At 42.5% G+C, this 17,806-nt stretch overlaps 1 protein-coding gene across 1 annotated transcript in view; it reads right to left on the bottom strand.

The window, feature by feature from the left end:
- SYN3 (synapsin III) overlaps positions 1-17,513 on the bottom strand; it is a 205,202-nt gene extending 187,689 nt beyond the window's left edge. Inside the window, exons 1-2 of the mRNA XM_017823373.1 lie at positions 17,350-17,513; positions 11,522-11,661 (exon numbers count right to left, since the gene is read on the bottom strand). The gene's annotated coding sequence lies outside the window, so the exon portion shown is untranslated. The remainder of the gene's footprint in view (positions 1-11,521; positions 11,662-17,349) is intronic.
- Positions 17,514-17,806: the final 293 nt, after the last annotated feature.

Below are 17,806 nucleotides of genomic sequence, written 5' to 3'. Positions count from 1 at the left end.
CAGCAGCGAACAGAGGCTATGGCTGAAAGCCAACAGATAAGAACTGAACTGGAGGAGCAGCAAACAGCATGCAGCCAAGGAAGACACAGAGTTGTCTGAAGAGAAAGACAGCCAGCAGCAGAGAGAGCAGACCTAAGCTCTACAGACAGAGTTTTTGGGGTAAGAACTGAACCAAAAGATCCCAAACGCCTTGGAGACCCCTCACCTCCTAGAAGGGAGGGATGAAGTGCAGCATGCACTGCAGGAAGGAGCTGAAAAGCTCAGAGAAGAAATGCAGAGAGGGTGACCTTGGCCCCCCCCCACTGCTTGAGACAGAGCACAGAGCTCTGCAAAGAGGACTTGAATCCCCTGAAGATACAGACCGTCACAAAGACCCCCGTGCTTCGTGGTACGACGTGGTGAAGCAACCGTTGTCTGGGTGAACCCAGCCTACGGAAGAAGACCCTTGCTTGAAGATGAGTGGCCCAGGGGCTTGGATACCCCCTTGTGTGTACTGGCAGAGATCCAGCTACAGCTGCTGCATGAGAAGAAGAGAGTCTGCTGCCTTAGACACTGCTGCTCTGAAAGCAGAAAAGATCTTTTCCTTCTTCCCTCCTGGACTTTTATTTGGAGGGGAGAAGGGATTTGATCCATTGTAAATACTTTTATGTCATGGTTTAGAGATAGCTAAGATTCTATATAATGTATTGTAGTATTTATTTTGTATAGTCATTGTAATATATTCCCTTTGCCCCATTCTGAGTCTTGTGTGGTGTCTGGAAAACCCATCTCACATTGGGTTGAGATGTGGGAGGGGGCTTGGATTGGAATTAGATTTTTGGGGTTCTCAAACCATGACAAGGGGAAGAGGGAGCATGTAGCAGTTCTGCAGCTGGACAGCCCAAGCAGGACACTGTGGGAGGAACTCAAGCCACACACATCGACGTGAGGTCCTTCAGGGTACCCACACAAATATGGTGTGACTAACCGGTTACAAAGAGTGCGAGCATTGCAGCAGGCAGAACAGAAACAGGAACATCCTACAAACCACACACTGAAGTTATCTGAGAGCCACACTGGGGCCTCCCTTTCTACTTTGTCCTGACTAGCAGGAGAGGTAGATTGTAGCTATTTATGTATAATTATATGATGATACAACTAATGATAAAAGCAGCATTGTGAAGTATTTCTATTCCACTCTGGGACATCTGCATTTTTCAGAGCTAAGTGGTGCTGTCCCACATGACTGAAGCTTACCGAAAAAGGCCACTTTAACTGTGGATATGTATTTACAGAAAAAAAAAGAGTAGACTGCAAGAGTAGCTGAAGAATCCAAAACAGACTCCTCAGAGCTCTGAGTAACAGCTAGAGTGCTGCCTTGCTTTGCTAGGTTTATTTTCAGATCTTGCCCAGTCTGAGTGCCTGTGCCCCAGGATCATAAAGGCCAGAAGATTTAAAACTTTCTGGCCACCTGATAACAACTGCATTGCTTTGTCATCACTATGCAGGCACAGAACTGGTTAAGAAACCAAACCAAATCAAACCAAAGAACAAACCCCAGAGCACAAATCTTAGCTTCAATATTTCAGAGACCGGCATGGATGACAAGGTGTTAACTACAGCTGGCTGAGGGAGTGTGTTTATTCCCTGCAGCTTTGCAGAAAGCTATACACTCACCCTGGCCTCCCCCTGTTCAGATGATGAGCCAAATTCTGCCTGTGCTTACACTTGCATAGCTTTTCCACAGGCTGGAGCTGAAGGGCAGAGCTGATGTTCCTGCATGTTGCAGTACAGCAGTCACTTCACTAAAACACACAGAACATTCTTCTTTATTTCAAGACTGTACACAAAACAAAATCGATCTTATGGGTTTTGTGGATAGAAAGAGTGGTTCCTTTCTCTATGTTTTTTTTTTCATATGGACTTTTAACTTTGAACAAGTCACTAACTACATAAATAAAGCATGAAAAGTGTAAATTGGGTCAAGTCCGAGAGAGACTGAGGTGTGCAGTGATATAAATGCAGATTGCAGAGATGTTCAATAATATACAAAGTAAGTACAGCAACCACAAAAATTTTAAATTGTCTACCTGAGAACCATATTACTTTTTAATATGGAAGAATATAGAGACTTCTCAGCTCAACTGAGTACTGCTAATGTCACTGGACTCCTGTTTCAGAACTGATCACTGAAGAAACTGTTGTTGATACCCAGAAGGTGTTAATTATGTAAGAAAGTAGTGTATGAATGGTCTTTTATAAATAAACCACGTTAGACACAACAACCTCTGTCCCCTTTCCTATCTACTTCAATTCAAAAGCAGTAATCAAACATGATGCAGTGATGGGTTGAGAATATCTGGTATCATCACTGTACTTCATCAAAGTATTGAATCACATTCACATTTTGGTGATAGGCCCTGCAAATCCACATGTATTTTCCTAAGAGGTGCAGGAACAACCCTAGTTAAATCACTTCATATGGGAATCCAAATGTAAAACCAGGGTAAGAGAGGATCGTTTTGTGAGCATGAATATTGTACACAGCATGATAACAAATATATAGAAGTCCTTCACTATTATCAGCTTAATCACTTGCTCTTGTCTCGCTTCAGCTCTCCATCATTAGTATCTCATTTCTGAAAGAGGATAATTGCTTTGGATCTCTTCAATTAGTACTGAAGCACTGCAGAGCACTTCTAAAAAATCAAATGGATTTGAAGACTAGGATCATTGAGCTTGGCCTCCCACTAGTGCAGCTTCTGTAGTTTCTTCCAGCTCCTCCTGTCATGAGTTTATCATTTCTGCTGGAAAAAAACAACTCCAAGGCTAATTTGTAAATACTCACCAGCTGATCCAAACCAGTCTGGATCTAAGCCATAGCCACTGCAGCAAGAGCAAAGCAACAGCTCCCCAAAAGCCTGAGTGAAGAAAACAGTGATTCCTCCCAACTTCAGCAAGGACTGCATGAGCATATGATACCCCGATCCAAAGACACTTGTTTAAACATCCCAGGAGAGCTCAGATGTTCATCTGTAAACCAGAAGCTCTCTCCTGGGCAGCTAGATCTTGAGCAGCAGCTGCTGACAGTGCATCATCTGCAGAGCTAGTCAGTGTCTGGCAGCAGTCCCTACCTGAGCTGATTTTTCAGTTTGGGCTGTCCTGAAAGTTGAACAAGAAACATTGCCAAGTGATGCAAGGGATGGCATTCTGGTTTGTCAGCCTTGGCCCTGCCCTCCCTCTCTCTGCCTGTTCATCACTGCCCCTCATGGCAGAGCTCATCCCCTAGGGTTTCTGCCAGCCTTGGCCCACTAAGCTTTCTTTGCTAGCAAGCAGCAGTGTGGTTGCTGATCAAAATGTTGGTCTTGCTGGCATCTCCATGCAATCATAGCACCTGTTCGATGCTCCTTAATACTAATGAAGGAGCAGCAGGAACCTTTTGGCAAGAGAAACTGCGGAAAACCTAGTTAGAAACTGAGTATTCCCAGCTAGTAAGTATAACAACTGCTCTGTGTTAGCAAAGGCAAGTGAGTTTTTCCAAGAGGAAATGCAGAACCTGTTGTTAGTTTACATGGACACCCTGGTTGTATTTTGAGCTTCAGAAATGCTCTTTAGAGGCTCACAAAGATTTATTGCTGATGATTATTGGATAGGGACCTGAGCAATCTGACCTAGTGGAAGGTGTCCCTTCCTATGGCAGGGTTGGGAAGTGGGGGTGGAAATAGATAATCTTTAAAGTCCCTTCCAACTCAACCCATTCTATGATTCTATTATTATTTCACCTCCCCCATCAGCTGCTAGCCCTGATCCTACCATGAAACAGGCATGTGCTATGCTGTCTTTAAAAAATCAGAGTTTTCCTTACCTGCCCATAGCCTTTGATGCTCTATCACTAGGCATAAAAACATGCATTTAGGAGATTAGACAACTAAAGAGTCTATTCATTCCTCACCACCTATTCTGCTCTTGGAAAATATACTGGTCTTGCAGTATTGTATGAAGGTAACCAGCTATTGCTTCTATTCGTCCAGGGTACGGGAGGCTCTGGAGAAAGTTGCAGGTGTAGGTGCCTCACTGAGAATTTAACTCTGTTGGTGTTCTTCGTGTTTTGAAGCCAGAGGACAACTACCTCAGAACTACCTCAGGCTCTTCAGCAGATCCTGACCATCCAACAACCAGATGGAGAGAAGGGCAGACTAACAGAGGAGGAGCTGAAGATGTAGGTTCTTCTTAACAGAAGCACCAAGATCTTCAGCCACAGCTATATGGGAGGAACAGGAGGAATTACAGTGCAGGAAGACATATGGAGCTGAAGTAAGCATTTTTATGCCTATAAGAGTAGATTGAAGACCAGACTGTTCATTTCAAAGAAATCTGGCAACTTCAATTTTTTTTCTCCAAAACAGCACAATAAGTATTCCCAAATTTCTTGTAAATTTTGTTTCAAATATCCCATTCATTCACAGGCTTTCTTTTTCAAACAGATTTTCAAAGATGGCATTTCCAGAGCCTGACTTACACCTGATGAGCTGTAGTCTTACAGTGGAGAGATGCTGCACTGATATATTGCTGGCTGACTACTTCTAACAGTCGGGTTGAAGGAGCGTTATGAGGTTCAACTGTCACAAGTTCACAGCATGTTGCTGTTATTATTTGTTCCAGTCAACCGAAGATAGCCACAGAACTTTTCTGTCCAAAAGATGAAATGCCTCAGCAATGCTGAAACACGTCTTATATCCTCCTCTGATTGTTGCATTGTTTTTAATGGAACATTTACCAAACTGCAATATTGCTTGCAAGTTAGCAGAACAGATCATAAAAACTCGCAATGCTACTTCTCTAACTGGCAACTACCTCAGAAAGCAGGTAGTCAATTCCTTCCCTTCTAGCTCAATCAAAATTCTCATCAACTTCAAAGGGATTCTTACTGAAATAAAAGAAGTTTGGGGGTTAGATAATCCCTCTCTCTGTCTGACTTCAGTGGGAGGCAGATGATCTTGGACAGCTGGCATGACTTTTGCAGGAGATGTCAGACTGCACAAGGTCTGTGTCTGCCCTGGCTGACTAAAGGCACTGTCCTGCTCTTTCTGTGGGTCACACCTAAGGAGGGACAGTCTGAGCCTGGGGCTCAGCGAAAGAGGTGGCACTTTCTCTCAACACAGAGGCATGACATATAAAGCCAGAGGCCCATGAACCGTGACCAAGAGTCAGAGATATCAAAAAATCTTCCCAGGAAAAGCCTTCCCGCACATTAATAGGAATTGTCAGCTCTAGCTCTTGACAGGCATGATCCTCTCCTCTGCCTTGTGTTTCTTAGGAGCTGGTGCCTTGAATGGCCTCAAGAAACTCTCATACACTAAACTGGCCCTGTGGGGAACAGCGTGGGAAGCCCTGACTGAAAGGCTCTGCTGAATTATTAAGGTTGCCCAGAGTAAACCAAGGTAACCTAATATGAATTCCTGTCAACTTCTTTCAGTTTTATTATAAAGCAGCACCCTCCCTACCTCGCCTACTCCTCTCTTTTCTGTCAAAAGAAACTTCACAAGGCTGCCGGAGTAAGAAAGCCTGCCCAAAAGATTAACTAAATACACCCAGGCCTATTTTAGATAGAAGCATCAAGCTAAATACAGCAGCCTTGAGCTGCTGGAGAGAGCGCAGTGTTTCATCCAACCCGACTTGCCAAAGTGCAATCAATGCTTTAGCTACTAGAAAGGGAAATACAGGCACTGAGTCTCATCTTTAAGCAGCAAAACAAAATCTTTGGGGCTAAAAAAGGAATAAATGCTTCCTAACTTGTCACATTATTTGGTTTTGTTCAGAGAACAGCCACGTGCCAAGGGTGTTTCCCTGCCCACATGCTGAGTCCACAGCCTCTGGCAGCTAACTGTGACGGGCACAGCGCATGAGAGGTGTTTGTGGTGACTCAGGGACAGAAACACACAGTCCCATCGCCTCTGGAAGCATGTAATCATTCTTTATGTTGAATTTCCATTTTATTTTTCACTGCTCTAGAGCGGCGACTCTAAACAACTGTGCTGTGCTGGTAAGTTGAGTGAGAAAACTCCTGGTTTTCTTGACTTCTTTCTCTGAGAGGGATCTGTATTTTCTAGTAGATTCCTCTGGAGTTTGTCAGCTTGTTCTGCAGAATCAAGAAAAAGTGTTTCTGCTGCCAAGAAGGTCTTTGACATGTTCCTGGGCTGCAATGCACTACAGGGCTGTTCAGCCTTACTCTAAACTCAGCAAAGTACAGATAAAAGTGGAGGAGAAAGATGACAGCATAATGGATATATTCATTGTATTATACAAAAGAAGACAATCACACAGGGCCAAGATACACTATATTAAAAAATAACACCTTTTACCTAAAAAGGGAGTGTTACTATACTTTAAACAACAGATTTTAAAGGTCTGAATCATCTTAGAGCTGAATCTTCTGCTGCTTTTTTGATTTTGCTTTTCTAATAGCTCTGTGTTAATATGCTTGTGTTTATGAACTTATTTTAGTGGTGGTGAAAGCCTATCAGTACTTCTAGATTTAAAGTATTTTGCATTGGCAAAGAGATATGATGTAAACATTTCTGGCTGTTTTTTTCCACCAAGTTTGGAAGTCCTGAGTTGCATACAAGTGGGACTTTCTCCATTCACTTGGAAGGCAAACAGTTAACTGCCTATTTGACTCCAAATAATGTGAACGGCTTTAGCTATCACTTTTACTAAAAAGTGACTTATCAGTATCCTTTCTTAAATGGCTCTGTGGTTACCAAGGTCTAGAACCAGCAAGTTAAAAAACTATATCCTTCTGTGTTTGTGCCATTGTCAATTAAAATGAAATTGTAAACTAAAATGTAGGGCTTGGGATAGAACAATTTTACATTCAAGGGAGCTCAACAAATAACCATTTTAAACCATGAAGACCTTGCTGAAGACACTGGTTGCCATATTTTAAAAGAAGTTGGTATGTGTGTGTTTGCTCCTTTATATGAGACGAAATAAGGAAGCCAATGCTTTTCCATGGTTCCCAGTTGAAATATACAAGGAAGAAGTGCTGGCTCTGGCACGTGCTGAGTGCAGGAAATGAATTGGCCAAACCTCATAAAGTTTGGCAAAACCAAGACTTTCTTCTTCAAAACAATAGGGGCACCCCTCTCTCTTACTTTGTACGGCTCTTCACCAGGCTCTCCAGTCCTACCATTTTCCTCTCTATAATGTGCACTCTGATGTCTTTTTCCAAGGCATAGGAAAATAACACTGTTGGTGTTCTTCAGACTGGAGTATGGTACAGCACAGCAGTTGTCTGCCTTGTTCATAGCCCAGTCTGATAGTTTACAGCAAAATTTAATGTGCCTTTAAAAACTACAGCAGTTACTCTCTCGGAAGTTATTTGAAGGCAATATTCCCAGTTTCAGGAAGCCTAGAAAAGGGGTCTTTCCTACCCCATCCAATCCACTTTTTTTCTCCCACTGCCTGCCATGCCAGCCCATCACAGGCTATCCTGGGAAGGAGACAATATTTTTCTGCCCTTCATGTCACTCTGGTGGCAATGCAGAATTCACCCCTTTGCAATGGAGGGCTGCCATCAGGACAAAAGATCATTTCCACTGAAAGGCCACATCACAGATCCTTCCTCCTGCTTTTCCAAGGCCATCTCAGTATTTTTTTCCCTTTATGAGCAAGGTCTAAATTACAAGCACATGCCCTAGGCACCCTTTCCTGTGGCTAGTATAATCTGCTAAGGGCATCAAAGTCATTCAGCACCCTTGCTTCAGCATTTGATCTGCCCAGACACAGTAGGATTATTCCTCATTAAACAGACAATAGATGAGTGTCTGGAACATGATAGCCATTAATACAGACCTCATTAGTTCTGCATAATCACTTAATTTTCCTTGATATCTGTATTATAAATATATATGAGTCTACAGTGCTGGACTGGTAAATGATCTGCTACAATTGCTAATCAAATCTCTGCTATTTGTCAGCATTCAAAAAAGCTCCTTGACATTTTCAACTCTCTAGATGAGGTAGGAGAATACCACAGCAGACCACAAAGGATGAGAAGAAGTGAAAAATTATCCAGAATGGAGAGAGGGTATGGCTTCCCCACTGCTTAAACAGAAAGGAAACCATTTCATCCCATAAATACAAGGCACATTTAAAACTGGAAGGTTTCCAATTCATCTCACCAGGCTGTTTGAAAACTTATGATCCAGGGTTTTGTACACCTCTGGGGACACAAGCCAGCCAAAACCACAGAGGCCTGAGGGGAGAAGAACAACCTGGGGTGAGTGAGGGGGAGGGCAAAGAAGTGACGTTGTTTGACAGAAAATGCTCTTACAACAGCTCTGAAAATGCCCTGGGTGGTTTGTTCAACATTTGGAATTATCAGTTTCACCTACCAATAGATTATCAGATCAAGTTGCTGCAACTTTATCAGCTATTAATTGCATCTGGGCCAGGGAAGCTTTTTGTTATGGCCATCTGGGAATTCTAGGCTTGTTTGCTTAGCTATTAAAGAGGTAGGAATGCAATTTTTAGCCCAAAAATGTCAAAAAAGAATTAAATATCCTAGAGTATCTACTGAAAAACCTGACACTGGAGAATTTCCAGATTGACTGAGAAGTGATCCTACACTCTTGTAGACAGAGCAGCATCCTTTGAGGGGAGAATACCACAATACAACACACCAGCCACTGTGCAATGAAAAACAAACTCACTTCTTCTTTCTTTCTTTTTTTTTTTTTTTTTTAAGGAGGATTGCTGGAAAGTGCAATGTAAATGACATAAATAAAACAATTATTTTAAAATAATGAAAGCAAAAATCCTTATTACAGAATAGTTATGAAAGTTAAGGGCACTCAAATCCCATAAGAGCACTTGCTCACACAGGACATGTCACCATCTTCCCCCTCCAAAAAAAAAAAAAAAGAAAAAAATGGTACCCTTTCTGGGGGAGGAAGGGTGATACAGAGGATGCAGTGGCTAGTTTGTTGTTTGTTGTAATTAGTGTTAACATCAATAAGGAGCACAAGTTTTGCATCCCATCACGCCTCTCATTACTAGAGTACATAACCTCCTAACCTCCACCCAAGAAAATGATATCATTGAATGAATAAATCATCTGGACAATTAATGGCAAAAAGCGACCTCAGGTTTCCAGCACAGTGTCTGGCACCAGTGAATTGGCAATGACGTAACCTTCCCTGGGAATACGCTGGCGTTTTGCCCATTCCTGAGCCTCACTGTTGACTCTGAGGGCAGAAGCAAACAATGTAGTCACCCAACCGGCAATAACCACTGCAAGCGAACACCAGCCTACTGCTGCTGCAAAGTCGGAGGGATGCTTATCCTTCCAACTCCCTGGGTACATCTCCCAAGGAAGATGCATACCCCAAAACCAGCAAGTGCGAACGACTTCCTCTGTTGTGCAGAGAGACGGACTCTCCAGGTGTGCTGTGTATCTGCCCACTTTTTAGAAGGGAGAACCTCCTGCTTTGCCACCTGGGAGCTCTGCAGCCTTTTGGAGTGTGTGAATAAGAAAGTTATTTAACTACTCCTATGTTGCTGGGGCAGAGGGAAAGAAGCTTATTATGCTGGGGAGTTTATTTTCAGACAGCCAGACTTGCTTTGCTTCGTTTCTTAGCTCACTCTGTTGCTGTTAGTGCTTTGGAAGCTGGAGTCAAACTCGACTGTGATCATGTTTTTTCTATCTTAAAGGACCCGAAGGATTAGAAAGGCATGAGAAATCAAGAGACAGCCCCCCCCCTAGCTTACAGTATGTGCCCTGTCTTAGATCTGTTTTTCAGTCAGTTATTCCAGGCGGCACGAGGAAAGCCTGCATCTATCTTACAGGAATCTGCAGCTGTTCCCTTTTTTATCACCAAATACAAATATTCTCTATAAGGTGGAGCATTTTTGTATCTGTACCAGGTGAGTGTCCCTGCAATCTCAGTTGGGGCATGTGTAAAAGCTGTGAGACAGAGGGGGTCAGACTCAATATGCCACCCCCATCGGCACATCCCAGAGACTTCAGGGGATTTCATTGGCAGAGTGTAGACATGAGCATGGAGGTGCTCTGATGGGAATAGCAGTCATTCTCCCCACCTTCAGGCCACAAAGGAAAACCACAGAAAAGAAAGAACTTTGGGTAGAAAAAAGTTGACCTCTGATGAAAGAAATTTCATGTCAGGGAGGAAGAAGAATTTTTTTTGGCAAACATGTTTGGTTAATCCAAGATAAGCCATTTTGTTGCTTCTCCCTGTGGGGCTTTCTCTTTTACTGCTCTTTTTGGAGGGAGCATCTGATTATTGCTTTCTGAGCAAGCAGAAAAAGCGTATCTCCCTCAACACTCATCATAAGAATCAGTTTCCAACAGAGATGAGGAGCATCACAGCATTCCACAGGTGAGCAATATCTTTTTCTCAACAATACTTTCCTCTGGATCCTGGCTTGAAAACAATGAGGTGGTAAAAACAATGAGAAGCAGCTAAAGCTGTTAATGCCTTATAGTGAGCTGTGATCCCTGCTCCAGTTAATGAGCGGACTAAGATTACCTGCTTCAGGACAGCCCTGTCTTAAAGGCTTGCAAAGATGTAAGCTGAAGAAGTGTGATTATAACATCATCCCTTCGAACAACATTCCCTGTCTACATGGCTTAATGACACTTGCCATATTTGTAATTCATCTTCCCCCACCTGCCCTGTCTGTTCAGCAGTCACTTGTTGTCAGAGCAAAGGCGGTGAACCAAAAGGAAGGGCAGAGGCTAATTTGCTTGATGGGGTCCTTTTCTTCCAGATAACATTAATTAGTGGGCTCTAACCTTATCCTCAGAGATGCTCACCTTTTCTTTTCATCATTAAATGGGAAACAGCAAGTCTGTGGAAACAACTATCACTCTAGCAGCAGGCACACAGGACAGTTTGAGCATCGATTTCTCTAACCAGTCAGATAACCTGTCCCAATTCCACCACAAATCCACCCCCCTTTGCTTTCCAGGTGTAGTTGGCGCAGCAGATAGGATTAATCCACTTTCGTACTCGCACTCTCCATGTTAGAGAATCTGATTACACAGATTGCCTGCAATTTATCTCCACCTGTGATGACTAATGCTCCAGTCTGACCTCCTCTTTCCCATTTTAACATCTCACTGCAGATCCTATACATACACAGACAGATGCACACAGACTTGCTCTGTTTTGTTTGCAAACAGCTTACTAAGAGCCTAGGCATCTTCATTTCCAATCAAACCAGAAAGCACTACGGTTTTCCCCATTCTACTCATGAGGTGATTTCTCCCTTTTGTCTCCTCTCATTACATTTATATTGCTTAGGCTTCATACATTGCTGCTGGATCCACAAAAACCCCAGGCATCTCTGTACAGACACAGTGAACATGCAATGTTGTATACCCCTGCAGCAGACATAAAGACAAAGGCACACGCTACACACACTAAGCAAGTGCCACCACACACATTCCTGTTCCCTCCAAACCTTACAGGAAAAAATTGCCTGCAGAGTGCTTTCCTAAAAACAAAAACAGCCTTACCTTTCCTTATTCTGCTAATCCAGGGGCTCTGGACCGATCCGCTTTCCCTCCTGCACACAAGCTGCCAGTCCCTCCTGCTTCACATTCACAGCACACCAGCAGGATTCACCGTCATCCCATTCTGCTGGATCCTTATCGTCCTATTGGCCAAAGCCAGACAGTAAATTCAATTAGGCTCCTCCTTATAACTATATTATCACAGGAACAGGAATGAATAATTTAGTAAAACAACAAGGGTGTGCAGGCTCCGGTGTCACAGACTTCACCCTGACTGTCAGGATTTTATCAAATAGAGGCAGATAAAGAAACCAGAATCTGTCTGTCACTCCTGAAAAGGAGACCTTAGATTACCCACTTTTATTTCCCATTTCATCCTTCTTGTCCTCCTCCCCTTTAGCCGTGACATTCCCTTTATATTGTTGTATGTCCATTCCCATCCCACAACACAGTATTTCCCTGGTGAATGGTCATTACCATCTCAGTGGATGCAGAGATTTCTCTCCAGGCAAAGCGATACTGCAGCGCATCAAACACTTTGCCTGTTCCCTGAATGCAATCTATGAGAAAAGAATGAAACCGTTCTGCAGAAGGGAATGATGAGACAAGCAGATCATAAGGAAAAGGCAGAGTCTGCCTTGTATCTCACAATATCTTCTGTTCAGCAAGTGTGCTGTCAGTCCATCAGTTCAGACACCCACAGGATGCAAGCACATGGTTCCTGAAGGAGAAAGGTTCATAGATGCACTGCCCAGAGACTGTGATTTCACATGCTTGCTGTGGGAGTTTGAATCCTCACATCAAAAAAAATGCATCAAAGCAGCAATTTCCCCCCAGACCAAATGACTGAACCGTTCTGGTTTTTCTTTTTTTCTGACCAGAAACCTGTAGTGACAAGTACCCACACATATATTTCCTAAGAACTAGTTTTCCCAAAATGAACACTGCTCTTTTTCCTCAGGTGATGCTTGGTTTAAGAGTTACAAAGCATTGAAGATTCCCTTAACAAGGTCACTTCTATCTAAGTCAAGCCTTTGGCCACTTTCATTTGCCTGAAGAGTTTTACTGTTATGGGACCAATATTGGAAGTGGAGGAGCTCAGTGGGACAACCCATCCCAGCCCTAAACAGACCAAGAAGCCAAATCTTTTTAATGACCATTCACAGCAATATTGAGAGCTATTGCTAATACATGTTTGTGTGCTCAGTATTTACTAACAACTGTATAATTCCACTGTAACTAAAAAATAAATAAGCAGGATGAGCTGCTGTTCTTCCTCCCTTATAGGAGCCTGTGCCCCTTAGAGTCCAAGAACACCCTTTGCCCTCTGCTTCTGCTGTGCTAATATTTACTCAGTAGAGCCAATGCACCTACTATCCTAATAAAGAGAGGTTCACATTTGCACTAAAACCCAAACTCCTTCAAGCAGCTCCTATACCAGCTCTCATCTCCCAGGCCTGGTGGGCTGAGTAGCCTCAATCTGCCTCTAGAGGCAGTGGGGACACCAGGTTGAAGTCAAGTCCAAGAACCAGCAAAGCTACAAAGGCAGACCACTGGTGATGGATCAGAAGTTTTCCTAAAGGCAATGTCTTTCTTTAGGCACTGCCTTCACATTGGAATACTGGTAGAAAGCTGGGACAATGCACAGGGATTGCCACCTTCTAAATTGCTCAATCTCTAAATAACTCAGCCCCAATATAGGATGGAGCCATGCTGCCTTCCCTGGGAGAATGGGGCACAAGAACAGTGGATGTTTTTGCCTTTCGCACCAAGTTCAAGGTGCTAAGGGGAGGAAAAGTGAGAGCCTTGACCAAGTTTTTGTCTTTGTTACGTATTTCTTTGCCATAGAAAGGGAAAAAACCGCCCTCTTGCTCCTAAAGATGCTTCACTTTTGAAGAATGGCAGCTGCTCTTTTCCTCCTCCTCTTTCCCTTGCAGCCATCTAAACTTTTAAGAGCTTTTGTGTTAAAGGAAACCCTGAATTATGCACTTGGTGATAGCTTCAGAGCAATTAAATTAAGCCGTGTGGCAAGTTGCCCAATGTCACTACCAAAGCTCAGGATGTTTTAGCATCATTTATTGAGGAGCTTTTACATGATGCTTACTTAAACCACAAAAAGAGAGCAAATTAGGCTGTTGCCATGACAACTTGAGAATCTGCTCAAAATTCTGAAGATGCTGGGGAGGGGGGAGAGCTCTTCAGTGGAGATCTTCACATCATGAATATGGCCCTTGGTTATCAAATCCCTTTCAAGTTAATTCCTAGCATCAAAGCCTCCCTAACAAAGGCTTTAATAATCAGGAGTAAAGCTTGGATAAAGAAGGCACAAACCAGCTCTGCCAGCTCTAATGTGAATTTCACTCTGGTGAGAGTTGCTGAGCTGAGAGGTCCACAGAGCAGTCACAGAGATGGCAGCAGTAGTACATGAACACACATGAGGCAGGGCGGAAGAAGTGGCAGGGCCTTCACTGTAGGCAGGCACTGAATGGAGAGGTAGATCCTGACTCTGTGCTACAGTAAAGATGAATGACAATTTCCACAGAGTAGAGGGAGAGAAGGAAGCAGAGCCCTAGCCACTGCTGGTAGAAACCCTCTGGAAGTTGGAATAAGCTGATCAAAGTCTTCCGTCAACCACAAGAAATGAATTAAAGCAAATAAGAGAACAAAATGGCAACACAAAAGGCGGGATCAGTGGTGTCAGAAGAAGCTGACGAACCAAGCAAATGGAAGACAGGCTTCTACAGTTCTTCTGCAGGAATCAAACCCTTGGTAGGATTGTTGAATATTTTGCATCAGAGCTGTTTTTTTGTGTAATTTTACTTTTTTTTAGCTGAACATCTTTTCTGTTGAAAGCCTTCTAAGAAAATCTCCATTTTAATAGAAATTTCTCAGTCAAGTCTTTTGGTTCTCAATTGCATTAGCTGAGGTATTTTTGGCTGAAAAAAAAGAATGTTTCTTTGGAAAAATTCCAGAAAGTTTTGTAGATTTCATAGAAGATCTCTCCTTCCTCATAATTATTTTTGATCAGATAATTTATTGCCAGTGGAAGCTTTGGTGTTCTCCTTTGAAATGAAAGCATAAAACCCTTTTGGATGGTAGGAACAATAAGTGGGAGCATATCCAAAATTAGGGAAAATTAAGCACCCAGGCAAATGGAATAAACTGTGAAAGTTTCTCCCCCTCCCTCTGCATCCCCAAGTGAAAGGAACTGTGGTTAGTAATGAAAACAAGAAGCAATTGAGAAACTTAAGGAGAGATAAATGATTGTATTGCTGTGAGTGTTGTATTCCAAGTAGGATACTTGCCAAGGCAAAAGGGTACATATGATAGGGATCCAAAAGTTCAAGAAATGATGAAAAAACCCCTGCTAATAAAAACTATGCATTTTCAAGATATGAGTAGTCTCATAACTAAAACTCTCATATCTGTTGTCCTGTTCATCTTTTAAGTCCCAAGATTGATTGTCAGTCTGCTTTACTTGGGATGTTGTGGCAATGTTTCAATACCTTGAGTTGTAAATGTTGATCTTTTGATGTAGTTTTTCTCCTTGTGCCTGAGTATCATATTTATAGGGTGCTAATAGTGTCCAACATCAGGTTGATTGTAACCGAACATAAAACAAGGCTTTAATTTGTTATCTACTTGCAAATGAGACTGGTTATTTCTTTTCATGCCCCCTCCCTGCAATTTTGCCAGAGCCTTTCAAAAAACACTTGTTAGCTAATCACATTGTAGCAGCAGGAGTAGATTAGGCTGCACACAACCAAGTAGGCTTATTTTGGACCCACAATACACGGCAGAGACAAGAGATTGAAGTGAGCTGTTTTTTTCATATTATGACACCCTCTTTAACAGCTGTCAGTTTGGCAAACACGCTCCTGAGATGGCGTAACAGCAGGAGAGGCATTCAAGGGTCAGGTTCCACAGAAATAAGTCTGAGGAATCTGAGGAATAAAGAACGGGGTGATAGAGAGATGAAGAATAGAGCAATGCATAGCAGAACAGGAATGAGCTCTTTAGAAGTATCTGGGATGCTATTTTCTGAAGTGGACTGCGTTTGGGACAAGCTGCATTTTACCTAGTCAGATTGAGGCATTATCCTGAGTCTTCAATGCGACTGCATATGTTTGTGGTTGTCTCTATGAACAGCATATTACCATCCCACTGAAAACATGTTTTTGTGTCCCAAACATGTTCTTAATTAAAATAATTTTCAATTCTTCAACAATAGTGACTTATTTAAATAAACTTTTCAAGACCTTCTAGCTATCATATCCTAACCCAGGGAAAGAAAAACATTTTTTTCTACTGGCATTCTTTACTTACTTCAGTAAGTAAAAGTGAGGTGTGGCTGAGGGAGCTGGGGTTGTTTATCCTGGAGAAAAGAATGCTCAGGGAAGACCTTATAGCTCTACCGCTACTTAAAAGGAGGTTGTAGCAAGGAGGGGTATGGTCTCTTCTCATGTAACCAGTGACAGGAGAAAGTGGGGTAGGGGAGGTTTAGATTGGATATTAGGAAAAAAATTTCTTCATTGAAAGGGTTGTCATGCATTGGAACAGGTTGCCTAAGAAAGTGATCAAGTTACCTTTCCTGGAGGTACTTACAAGAAATGTGTATATGGTGCTTAGGGATATATTCTAGTGGTAGACTTGGCAGTGTTAGGTTAATGTTTGAAATCAGTCTTAGAGGTCTTTTCCAACCCAAATGACTCTATGATTCTACAGTTCAGTAACACTTTTCTATAATTAGTTTGTTCGTTGCAGTGACTTTGAGCTATCTCAAACACAATAGAAATATGAGGCCTTAAGAAGCCTTGTTTTATCCCACTATGCCATTCTAACAGAAGAAAATGCAAATATCATTTTTTCCCACGAGGCTCCTTGCGTGCTATTACAACCTATGTAATAGCAATAAACTTTTAAAATACAAGTACATTACTTTTTCACCAGATCCCATGCCGCATTTTGCATGGCACTGTTTCAAGGCTCTGGAAGTTTCCAAGGCAAAAATAGTGCTCTTGTTTATCGATAGGACAGGTTTCCTCCTCCCAAAGGTTAGAAAAAAGAGAGACCTGCCGTAAGTCCATGTCAGCATAGGCAATATCCCAGTGGTTACGGCACTGATTCAGGATGCAGGAAATAGAGGGCCCAAATCTGAACAAAGCAAACAGGATACTCACCTCTGGGTCCTCCCCAGGGCAGAGAGTAATGACACCAAGATTTTATCAGCTATTTAGAAGAGAGACTATTGTTATATCTCCTACAGAAGTTATTTTACTGTACAGAGACTCCTGCAACATTGGACCATAAGCTGAATGGATGAGCAATGGCCAAGATGCTCATCAGAAAGTAAGACTCATTTTGGTAGTTTGTAACTCACAAAGCATAGCTTTGACTTCTTTCTCTCACATTCCTGTTGCCTCTAAGACTATTTTCATCCAAACAACAAATCCTACACTGTACATATTTAACTGGAGATGGAAACTTCCACGTTTTTGTTTCTTTCCTTTCTTGAATTAGAACAACCTACATCATCTTCCAGAGTTTCTAGCCATTTGACAATTGGGGAAAACATCGTGTACAAAATCTGAGGCTAAACATCATGTTCAGAAGGGACAGCTGAGCTGAACTTTTCTTTGACTTCCTTTAAGCCAAGGGGCACTGGTCAATCACACAGGGTAGCTAACACAACACAGGTCAGCTTTGTGCACTGATCAAATCTCTTTTCTTACCTGACTTATTCTGTCTGGAGAAGAATAGTTCTGTCACTGCCGAAGGATTCATTTTAGAGTGAAACTCATGTAAAATTAAAGCAGAACCATGATTCTTACCTTTGGCAGACAATCATCTAAAAAGGGCCAATGCAGATGACCTGTTGCAATTGAGTAGCTCAAGAGAATCAAGAGCTGATTTGGCCAATCGGCTTGCTACAGAAAATCTGCTTCTTCAGATGCCTCCATGCTCTCACATTCTTCTCTACCTCCTCCTCCTCCTCCTCCTCCCTCCCCTGGTTGCCAAGCAACTACAAAAAGGACCAGAGAGCATGCTGGAGGAAACCACCTTATAGGACACTGCATGGGTTCATTTCAGGTTTTTTTTTCCTAGGAAATGCTCAAGGGCAAAGTGGCCTCAGCTTTAGAGGCAACATCTCACTGTGAAACATTGCTTTGCATGAACATGGGTTGTGGGGCAAGTGATGTATACCCATAATAACCAAAATAAATGCCTTCAGAGACTCCAGTCTTGCTTCTGATTGTTTTCTGTGGTTCAGCTGCTCTCCATCAATCC

Source organism: Lepidothrix coronata, unplaced genomic scaffold, assembly GCF_001604755.1.
Source record: "Lepidothrix coronata isolate B3197 unplaced genomic scaffold, Lepidothrix_coronata-1.0 Scaffold102, whole genome shotgun sequence".
Lineage (NCBI taxonomy): Eukaryota > Metazoa > Chordata > Aves > Passeriformes > Pipridae > Lepidothrix > Lepidothrix coronata.
The sequence above is the reverse complement of the archived record's forward strand: the minus strand, read 5'-3'. Positions and strand labels throughout refer to the sequence as shown.